The following is a 12,221-nucleotide window of genomic DNA, read 5'->3' on the forward strand; positions in this document are numbered from 1 at the left end:
TTTAAGTTCAAATTTATAGATGTATGACGAATATAAGAGATGAAAAGATTTCTATATACAAACACAACCTGTACATTTAAGATCGTCATTTAGATTCTTGTAACAGGATTTCTATTTAAAATCTTGGAAATCAGATGATCACTATCTATAAACACAAGCTGTGCACTTTAGATCTTCATCGGAAAACACTAATAATTACATTTTGTACTACTTAACATATTCATATATGCATAACTTTATAATTAATCAAGTTTTAATAACATATGTTTACCTTCCAATATGATAAAGTTTGGTTAAGAATATTTTATTGCAAATGTTTTTTTTTATTATCATAGTGGAGATAAATCAAAAACAACATTATTGTATAGATTATATAGAAACAAAGTTTGTGTCAAATTGTTTTGGTTCAGAAATTGTATCGAACCGTCTATTGACCCGTGCTGAAATATTTTGACGTCGTAGTATCTTGTAACGACATGAAGTTTGATGTGGTGCAAGAACTTTAGGGTGACCTGATGTTATCATGAAGGGCTAGCAGATCCTGTTCCACATGTGGCATCCGACGTGATACTCAAGTACAAAACCGGTGATAAAGTGATTTGATCTATGATGAGTTTATTGATTTGTCAATTTCGCGGAAAAGGGGCGGTATTGTTGTTATGACGTTATCTGTTAAACACGTCATCTGTAAAACATATATTTCACATTGGTTAACAAATTCTTGATAGCGTCCAAGACATTTAAGAAGGAATGATTTCAACTTCACCATTAGATCAGATATACAGGATGGGGTATAGCCAGAAGAATGAGGCATTTATTTCTAAAATGTTTTGAAGCAAAAAAGATTATACGACGAAAAGTTTTGTTTTACGGCATAACTTGATGCAGCCTAAGAGAGTAATAAGTGAATAATTACCGGTTAACGTGGTTCTAATCGCCAAAAGTCCCCCTTGGGACGAAGGGGATTAAGTCAAGTAAGTCAACGTGGTTCTTTAGATACTAAAAAATATTGACAAATAAATGTACATGGATTGGATCAGATATCATATTGGTTAAAGATGACGTTTTTGTACGGAGCTCCTAGGGGTGCGTTCAATATCGTAGCAGCTACATAGGGCTACATATATTTTTTACTGCTAAAAAATATAGATAGAAACTAGGCTAATTGCACGTTTAGCAGTAAAAAATCTACATAGCCCTATGCAGCTGCTACGATATTGAACACAACCCAGCTTACAAACTTATGATAATTTGATTGGCTACCACTAGTTGTTAAGGTCACAAGTGTTATGACAAATGTCAATGACTTTTGACAATATTCTTTATCTTCTCGGTAGTCTGCCATTATTCCCATTTTGAAGATTTGCATATATAGTTTTTTATAATTTGAATATATACACACTTTGGCCATCTTTGATAACTAGGATATATTGACTAACTTTAAAACTAAACATATCATCTATTTGAATATACGTTGCATTTCAATAGTTATTTCAGTACAATCGGTGTGTATTTTTGATTATCTTTCTATCCAGCTTTGAGCGTTCCGGTTTAAGGAAAATCCAGAAAAGTGCGTCTGACGCATGAAATTATGTCACGTGTTTTATAATTGTTTACTAATGTGCCAGTAGCTAGGGGTTTTGGCTAGCCGCAAAACCAGGTTCAAGACACAATTTTGTTTTATTAAAATGTCCTGTACCAAGTCAAGAAAATGGCAGTTGTTATCTTATAGTCTCTGTGTTTGTTGCATTATCCTTTTTGTTTTTTGTTGCACTTCAGTGTTTCTGTTGTTTCGTTGTGTTCCTCTTATAGTTGATGTTTTTACCTCAGTTTCAAATTGTAACCCATATTTGTTTTTTCTCTCAATCGATTTATGACTTTTGAACAGCGTAATACTTTTGTTGCCTTTATTTACGTATTTCTGGATTTTGGGATTCGAGTGTTTTTGGTTCATCTTTCATGATGATAGTAAATTCAGATTAATGCTTCTTATGCACGAAATCGAAATTTAATAAGTGCTGTTTGCTATATCCTTTATCTATGAAACTATCGGTTTCTTAAAGCCAAAAAAAATAGGTAAAAATTGACTGTATTAATTGACTCACCCTGGTTGAAATACCTTGGGGGTAAAGTCTGTTTGTAATGACATTGTCAGCATAAATAATTGCAACTGATTGATCTGTTAAAGATCCGCCACTACAAAACAAGTTACGTTTAGGTACATTCAATTTTTTATGGAAATATTCTTTATAAAGCACAAAGGTGTCAGTATTCACCTCAAAAACTAACAAAACCTTTGAATAGACTTATTAAGAAGGGATATATTTTTGCATATATTGCATATTTTGGCGTTAATATTGATTCACTTATAGGGTCTTTGCATCGGAACTAAACACATTTATTAAAAAACCAGTTGTTGGCATGACACGGGTTATGATCTTCTCATATATGTTATGATGGTATGATACTAAACCCCTAACGGGAAGGATTGTGCCTGATGTTCATATGATGAAATCATAATCTTTCAGTCAGTTTAATTGAAGTCTGGAGCTGGCATGTCAGTTAACTGCTAGTAGTCTGTTGTTATTTATGTATTATTGTCATTTTGTTTATTTTCTTTGGTTACATATTCTGACATCAGACTCGGACTTCTCTTGAACTGAATTTTAATGTGCGTATTGTAATGCGTTTACTTTTCTACATTGGCTAGAGGTATAGAGGGAGGGTTGAGATCTCACAAACATGTTTAACCCGGCCGCATTTTTGCGCCTGTCCCAAATCAGGAGCCTCTGGCCTTTGTTAGTCTTGTATTATTTTTAATTTTAGTTTCTTGTATACAATTTGGAAATTTATAGTATGGCGTTCATTATCACTGAACTAGCATATATTTGTTTCGGTGCCAGCTGAATGACGCCTCCGGGTGCGGGAATTTCTCGCTACATTGAAGACCTGTTGGTGACCTTCTGCTGTTGTTTTTTTTTCTATGGTCGGGTTGTTGTCTCTTTGGCATATTCCCTATTTCCATTCTCAATTTTATTGACCATGCGAAGTTAAATTAATAATATCAGTTTGACATTAAGTAATTAATTGTTTAGCTGTTCATTGAACTTTCATCGATCAGATTTAGGTTACTATTTTTTTTAAATAATTATAATAACGGTAAAATATTTACTGCGGAAAAATAGTAACCTAAATCTGATCGATGAAAGTTCAATGAACAGCCAGAAAATTGATTACTTAATGTCAAATTTATATGGAATCGATTAATGAAGCAATCGGAGATTAGACGGAAATCGGTGGAATATAACAACTTACATTCGTCGGGTTACTCTATCGCAGAACATTTTAATCTATTGACGATCAAAGATTTAAATTTTAATCCTTTTGCATCTGGGCAGTACATGTTCATTGTTTATAGATAAAAGATTACACGGAGTTTTGATATTCTAATTACGAATAACGGTGTATATTCACCAATAGCATGCCATATTTATGACATGTGTAAATAAAATTTCATGCTTTGTTTTCTTAACAATTTTTTGAAAATTGACAATTAAGTAAGACTTACATAGTGTTGTTGTCAAATTATACCAGGTATTTATTTGCAGATTTGTCCATGTATAAAATTGTAGGAAATATATACGGATGTATATTTTTCCCCAACAATTACCATTACGATATTGTCGTATCAATTTTTAAAGTTTACCTCATTTTCGTGTGTTTAATTTTGGCACTTTCATTGGAGGCACCAAATAAACTGAAATAAAAGTACAACCAAAAATACCCAATTTACGGTATTGAAAAATAATATATGTATGTAGCATTTATCTTTCAAAGGTATTTTAATTACAATCAACATTTTCCTCTAAAATTTTGTTAATATTGTTTTGTAGGTTTTCGGATATCTGTTATAAAGGAAAAGATTTTCAATTGGGAAATAAAATATCATCAGCAAATAAAACAAAACGGAAATCACTCTGAAAAGAAGATGACATGACGAAAAGAAAAAAAATCAGCTAATTTTTAAAGATAGATAAACAAAAAATTGCTTTAAAGTGTCACTTGCTCGTTGACAATATAATGGAATTTGATGCGACTGTCATACAAGTAAGAGGTTTAGCTAGCTATAAAACCAGGTTCAATCCACCATTTTCAACATAAGAAAGTGTCTGTACCAAGTCAGAAATATGAAAGTTGTTATCCATTCGTTTGATGTGTTTGATTTGTTTGAGCTTTTGATTTTGCCATTTGATTAAGGACTTTCCGTATGAAATTTTACTCGAAGTTCTGTGATTTTGCTTTTTGCTGTCAAATTCGTGCTTATCGATTTGACTGAAATTCTCACCATTTGATTTATGACCGTATAAAATTTGTATACAAATAATAAAAAGTCTAAATATAACAATTTACCGGGCATGGTCTCGATTATATGTAGCGTCATTTCGTGTGTATTATAGTCTTGACGCCATCTAATTAACTAATGATTTGACCTCAGAAGACCTCCGATGGTAATATAACCGATATAAATATACCTACAGATATAAATAGAAAGCAAACTCGTGCAATTGAAACGGGATCCAATCCTCCCCCTAACCTGGGACAGTGGTATAACAGTACAACATAAGAACGAACTATAAAAATCAGTTGAAAAAAGGGTTAACTCATCAGATGGACAAAAAAAACAAAAAGAAACAAGTGGACGTGGCCGGGTATTTATACATCCCGACACAAAAAGACACAATAAACAGATCTGAGAGTACTCGCAGTTATCTGACAGCTAGTTCAAAGCCACTAACAACATGTAACAACTAATAAAAAAAATCATGCATCTACGACTAAACTATCAATCCGTACACATCCAATATCCAATGGATTTAGTGTAAAGACGTCATAAACAGCCAGAGAAAAGCATGACCTTGTGCAATGCAAAGTTACAAATATCGACAGATTGTAGATCCATGAATATGTATATGTATACAACATACTAGTAATATTTAGTTGGCTTTTAATTTACTGATAACAAAATCAATATTTATACAATAAAAACAACATTCAATGATCTTATTACAGTGTTGAATAGATAACCTTTTAGAATAAGTTTATTTAAAGGAGCGACAAGTTTACATGGATCATTTCTAAATTTCCGGGCACGGTTAACAACATTTCCGTAAAATGAGGATGTGCTATCCCGTTTGAAATACTTCCCTAATGTTTGCTTTGCATAAGTGATATACATTGGCAGACGTACAAGTATTAAACTTATGAAAACCAAACCAGCATAAGAATCATTATCCAAGTGCATTAGTGGTGGCAATAATGACTAGAGAATAAGTATAGTTATGCAAAATTAACATTTTATAAAATACGTTTGAGGTTGTAACGTTTGGGGTATGTCAGATGTTTTCTTTTGGTATACATGAATATACATAAAGGAGAAATCTTCTAGGTGTTGTTTTCGTTATTGATATATATGTAGATTTGTTTGGTCAAGATCAAATGATTAACATAATGTGATATAGCCATAAGAATGACATATTGTGTCTAAAATTGTAGTGTTGAAAATAAAGAATCATAAGTTAGAACGCTTTGTTGCCAGGCATTACGATATGAATTTTGTGTTACCAGTAAGTTAAGAATTTATATGACCTTATAAATATACCTTTTCCGGTACACTAAAAGCAAATTAATAACAACTAAATGTACTAGGTCATGCACAGACATCAAATGTGTTAACGATGATTTTTTGCAAGGAGCTTCCAGCTTACAAACATTTGATTGATGTGATTGGCTGCAAGTTTCTACGGCAAAATGAGAGTGTTATGTCAAATATCTCAGGCCACAGTTCTTTTCCTCTTCACCAAGGTAAGTACTTAAATATATTTATTTGTATTCAAGGTTTGCATATATATTTTCATAAATTTAATTAACTAGTATATAAGCCTGTCTCAAGGCAGGAATATCCTGCCTTTGTTGGTCTTGAATGTTGTTTTTTTTTTTAAATATTTGGTTAATTTATTTGTCTTAGAATTCATTGTGACGTCAATTTTGTTAAACTTGTATACCTTTTCAGGGATCAAGCTCAAGCCCACTGTGCTGAAGACCCATTTGTTGAGTTGTTGTATAATTGACATGTTCCATTCTCAATTCTATATAGACCTAACGTCTTTATATATAAATAACCTTTTATCAATTAAATATTAAAATACGAGGCATATTGGAATTGTCAAATAAGCGCAAATTTGATGCCTTAAACACGTAAAGATGATAAAGTGTTCATTATTTCCGTTTTATCATAACAACTTCATCTCATGATTATGTATTTAATTTTACATGTGATATAATTTTCGTCTTCTAATGCGACTGAACTGGCAAAGAAATAAGCAATAATGTTTTATAAAAATCGTAAATTTAAATATTTGAAAAATTCTATCGTGCTCAATGGCATAACTTTTTGGAATTTTGGATTCTCAATGCTCTTCAACTTTGTACTTGTTTGGCTTTATAAATATTTTGATATGAGCGTCACTGATGAGTCTTATGTAGACGAAACGCGCGTCTGGCTTACTAAATTATAATCCTGGTACCTTTGATAACTATTTACACATACTTACACTGAAATTTGCATATTTAATTTGATCTAGACCGATTGTTATCTGCTATTTAAAAATATAAGATGGAGGAAGGCACCCAAGTTACTATAATTTCAGTCATATCCACACACAATGACGTGTTCAGGTAGGTCACATGTCTTATTGTGGACTTTTATCAAGTGAACTATCACCTTCCAAATAAGACTAAGCGTGTATGTAGTGAAAATTCGCGGTTGAGCGCTTATAAAAATATTCAACCCCGCTTAATTGTTCATTTGTGTCCGAAGTCTTGAAATCATACATGAGTAGTTTTCATCTTTTGCTGTCTTGCAATTGTTAATAGTTTATAGCAAACATCAGGCAGTTTGTTTTCTCTTTTGTATAGTTTTCGAATTGACATTCAATTTAAAATGTTTTACAAGGAATTTGGTATTTTGTCACCTGTTGGTTATTGTCTTATTATAAGGATAAACTCATCCCTTTATGGATAATCATATCACTTCTTATTTATTCATGACCTTCTTTGCATGTAATATTTGCCACTGAAAATTAAAAACCAAACAAAATATCATACACTTAGAACGGAGATAAAAGAATCGTATTTAAAGCTGTAAATAATTGTATTTTCAGATGTTCCCTAAAAGACTGTTTTTCGTTTTCCTATTAATAGCACAAGTAGGGTATTTGAAAGGAATTACTACGGACACTAGAGCCAGAGTTGTACCAGTACCTGTGCCATACAGTGTTCAAATCCCCCAAGAAGAAGAAAGAGAGTTTCTTATTGTTCAAGATGATGAAATTAGAAATTTTGGTAGAGCAGCTGGTAGTTCCCGTGTTCCATTTCCCTTCCTGCTTCGTGAGTATAATATCTATTGACTGATTAAATTCACCAAACCTGATTAAGGTGGTACCTAACACTACAGGGAGATAACTCTGTAAAATCAGCTAAACGTTTTAATTACGTTGTGTTGTAAAAGGAATATTATGCTTGTCAATGATCAAAATTGGTGTTTGTCAAACTGCTATATAACCAGTGTAATTTTCTGACAAAACGATTAAAATTTTTGAAATTTTTATATTTTTGTTAAAGGGTCACAGTAAATAATTTGAAAAAATTTTATGAAAATTAAACGAGCCAAATAAATTTTAGTGAAAGTGTTGGGTACCACCTTAAGCTGTTATGCACTGCTTAAACCACAGAAGGTGAACAGTAGCTTCCCGATTGTATCATAATCAAGGTAGTCCGTGATTGCCATTGTTATAATGTATATCAGAAACATCAGAAAAGTTCCGTTAATAGGCTGATAAAAGAGTGGCTGAAGATATCAGAGGGACATTCAAACTAACAAATCGAAAATAAACCGAAAATGTCACAGCTAAAAAAGAAAAAGACAAACAGACAACTTCAGAAAAGTTCCGTTGATAGGCTGATAAAAAAGGGACTAAAGATATTGAGAGGGACATTCAAGCTCACAAATCGAAAATAAACCGAAAACGTCACAGCTAAAAAAGAAAAGACAAACAGACAACATCAGAAAAGTTCCGTTAGTAGGCAGATAAAAGAGGGACTAAAGATATCAGAGGTACATTCAAACTCACAAATCTCAAATTAACTGAAAACGCGATGGGTAAAAAATAAAAAGACAAACAGACAAACAATAGTTCACAAAACACAACATAGAAAACTAAGGACTAATAAACACCCCCCCCCCCAAAAAAAAAAAAAAAACACCCAACAAAACAACAACAACAAAAAGACCCAACTAAACTGGGGTGTTCTCACGTAATGGTTAAGTAACTAAGGTCCTCGAACATCACTGACGAAACGATATATTTCCGTTTTTATATAGATTAGACCGTTTGTTTTCTGGTTTGAATGGTTTTACAATACTGTGGATTTATTTATTTTCGTGGGTACCAATTTTCGTGGATTTAGGAAAATTTTGCATTGTAATTGCTATTTAATTTCGTTTTCTGCATATATTCCTTTAGAAAATTTGCAATTCGTTGAACAGTTAATTTCGTAGTTTCCCAGTACCCACGAAATCCACGAAAATTGGTTTCCAACGAATATTAATGAATTCGCAAACTTCTCTTTATCCCTAAATGAATTCCTGATTATGGAAAAAAGTGTTCCATGATGAAACTGACATTCAACACAACTATGAATTACTGTCATGTCCTCAATGTGTCCAGCAATGGCCTCGAGACAACGCTGTTCGTGCGTTGAATAACAAGAACGTGGTTTTGTTTATGATAATATCAGTGAATATGATCAGGTCCACTTGATATCTGTTTTTTTTATGCTAAAAAACGTTAAATAAAGGGTCAAAATTTTAGTAAACATCATATAGTCATGAATACTAAACTAACTCATCCTAAACTGCTTATTTGTAAATAAATAAAAAATGATTATCTCAGATGGTGCCATTAAAACAAAATACATATATGGTTTGGCGATATCTGGCCACAGCTTTTATTCATAATATGATAGATTCATATAATATATAATATATATACATGTAGATAGATATGTTGTAGATAGATACTAAGATATGTTGTAGATAGATATATAGACCATAGACCATGTATATGTAGATAGATCTATGGTCGGTTACCCGAAGATAATATGGCAACCAGGTAGATAGATAGATATATGTGAAGATAGATATATATGAAATGCACCGTGGGATACACTGGTGCTTAAAATTTAGAAAACACCGTGGGATACACAAGTGTAGTCTGTATTATCCAAAAACCTAAAATTTCATAGTTAACATTAAGATTCTATGCAGCGAATTCTGCCATTTACGGGAATATATTTATGATGCTCAAAGTTCAAAAATAAAAGTCACTTTTCTCAACAGCAAACGAGTTAACATCATCAGTCAAATCTGTATCACCACTTTCACCGACAAAACCTGAAAAATAAATACAAAAGAGCAGTATCTTGTTCAATAAAAAGGAGTGGGAGGGCGGGTTTTCAAGTTTACCGCTTACAAAATTTAAACATCTTGCTTGCTGCGATGAAATTCTAAAAAGGAATAAATGACGTCACAGAATATAACGTCACTCATGTCGGGTAAATCTAAAACATGAAACGCAATCCGTGAGTGGCCCCGGCGATAACTGAATTTAAGTCTATTAACTTAAATTCCATTATCTCAGATGGTGCCATTAAAACAAAATACATATATGGTTTGGCGATATCTGGCCACAGCTTTTATTCATAATATGATAGATTCATATAATATATAATATATATACATGTAGATAGATATGTTGTAGATAGATACTAAGATATGTTGTAGATAGATATATAGACCATAGACCATGTATATGTAGATAGATCTATGGTCGGTTACCCGAAGATAATATGGCAACCAGGTAGATAGATAGATATATGTGAAGATAGATATATATGAAATGCACCGTGGGATACACTGGTGCTTAAAATTTAGAAAACACCGTGGGATACACAAGTGTAGTCTGTATTATCCAAAAACCTAAAATTTCATAGTTAACATTAAGATTCTATGCAGCGAATTCTGCCACATTGACGGAGGAAAACAGAGACTCTGTCAACCGCCATAAAAAGGGCGGTTCGCTGCAAAGCTGTGAACCAGATATGAGATAACTCAGATAGGTAGATATTTTTATTTAACGTACAACTTGGTACATATATATATTAAATAATCTAGATAGATAGATAGATATTATTTAACGTACAACTTGGTACATATATAGATAGATAGATATTTTACTGAACGTACAACTTGGTCCATATATATGATAATGTCTGGATAGATAAATAGGTATTTTTATTTAACGTACAACTTGGTACATATATATATTAAATAATCTAGATAGATAGATAGATATTATTTAACGTACAACTTGGTACATAATAGATAAATAGATATTTTACTGAACGTACAACTTGGTCCATATATATGATAATGTCAAGATAGATAAATAGATATCTTTATTTAACGTACAACTGGTACATATAATATTAAATAATCTAGATAGATAGATAGATATTTTTTAACGTACAACTGGTACATATATAGATAGATATTTTACTGAACGTACAACTTGGTCCATATATATGATAATGTCTAGATAGATAAATAGATATTTTTATTTAAAGTACAATGTTAAATAATCTAGATGAAGTTTTGTGAACAACTGTTCAAAACATATTTACCTACACAGATAAAAATACTTACCAAAACTACAGCAAACCATAAAATAGTTGATTGTATTTGTATATCATAAAATATAGTATATTATAGTATAATATCAACCAATAATATAAAGATGTTTAAGAATTCATTTCATAAGCAGGTTAAGAGTTACAAATGAAAAACATCCAGTGAAAAAGTTCTGATCTGATCGAATCATAATATTTTATGTAGCAACCTGACAGCTTATTATAAAGGCAATAAATAGTTGTAAATTCTATAGCAGCACCAGTCCAGTTTGCATTGGTCTAAATTGCCACCATCCTTACTTAAGAAAGATGAATTTCACACTCCATCTGGTCATGTTCTACATCTCATTGGCAAAGACCCACTCTAGAACTACCTGTGTCAATACCACTACAAGTTAATTAAAATTATGTTGGATCCTTACAGTTTCATTATACATGTATATTCTGAGTTAACGTTTAACATGTGACAAATATGCCACCACAAAAAAAACATTTCCATGCCTAGACCTAGTCAACCCCATCTGGAGGATATCAGTCTGCTACAAAAACATACTTACTATTGACATGATTGAGGATTCTACTATTAAAACATCAAACATTAAAAATCTCCTACAATTCTGTATGGCAAATAGCTACATGGAATTATATGCTACATAGTAATATGATTACAATTTAAAGCATAATAAATCAAGACAAATAATAATTCTTCTGGAAAACCCTGTATTAAGTGTCAGTATTGGATCTCGAACCCATTTATTGATTTTATAATCCTTCAAAATCAATGAAAGGACAGCTTTATTACATTAAATGACAAGGTGATTTGAACTTGGATATCACAAGGCCTAGATTAAACAAGGTAAACCTGGTTAAAGTTATCTGTTAGGACATCCAAAAGTTATAAAGGATGACCTGTGTTACACAAAAAACAAAACACAAACAAGTGCTTAACAACATCTAGATACCCTCATAATTAAAAGCAAAACAATTCAAATAGTCCCAGCGTCCATGCTTAAGTTACTGAAATTCAACCTGTACTATAATTTCCATGATAAATAACAACCATAATTTGGAATCAACTGTTGCACAGCAACCAGTAGGGCCAATCATTTATGCAAAGAAAAGTTACATATAAAGCACCAGCCTAAAATAACAAACGGCACCTAAACATACAGCGTACAATACTTATAAATTAGGCAACTTCTAGAATCCCCCAGGATGAAGATTACAATACATTCTATACTAGTATATATATAAATTAAGCTGTTGACACCTAAATACTAAAGATTTTTAGCAGTGGAGCAGACTGCAAGACAAAGCTGTAAATAATTACTTAGTTTGTTCTAGATTTGCTAATATTACATGTACATACATGTATATATTTAACTGCGACTGACAATTTAAAAAGTAAAAAAAAC

This window comes from Mytilus galloprovincialis, chromosome 13, assembly GCF_965363235.1.
Source record: "Mytilus galloprovincialis chromosome 13, xbMytGall1.hap1.1, whole genome shotgun sequence".
Classification (NCBI taxonomy): domain Eukaryota; kingdom Metazoa; phylum Mollusca; class Bivalvia; order Mytilida; family Mytilidae; genus Mytilus; species Mytilus galloprovincialis.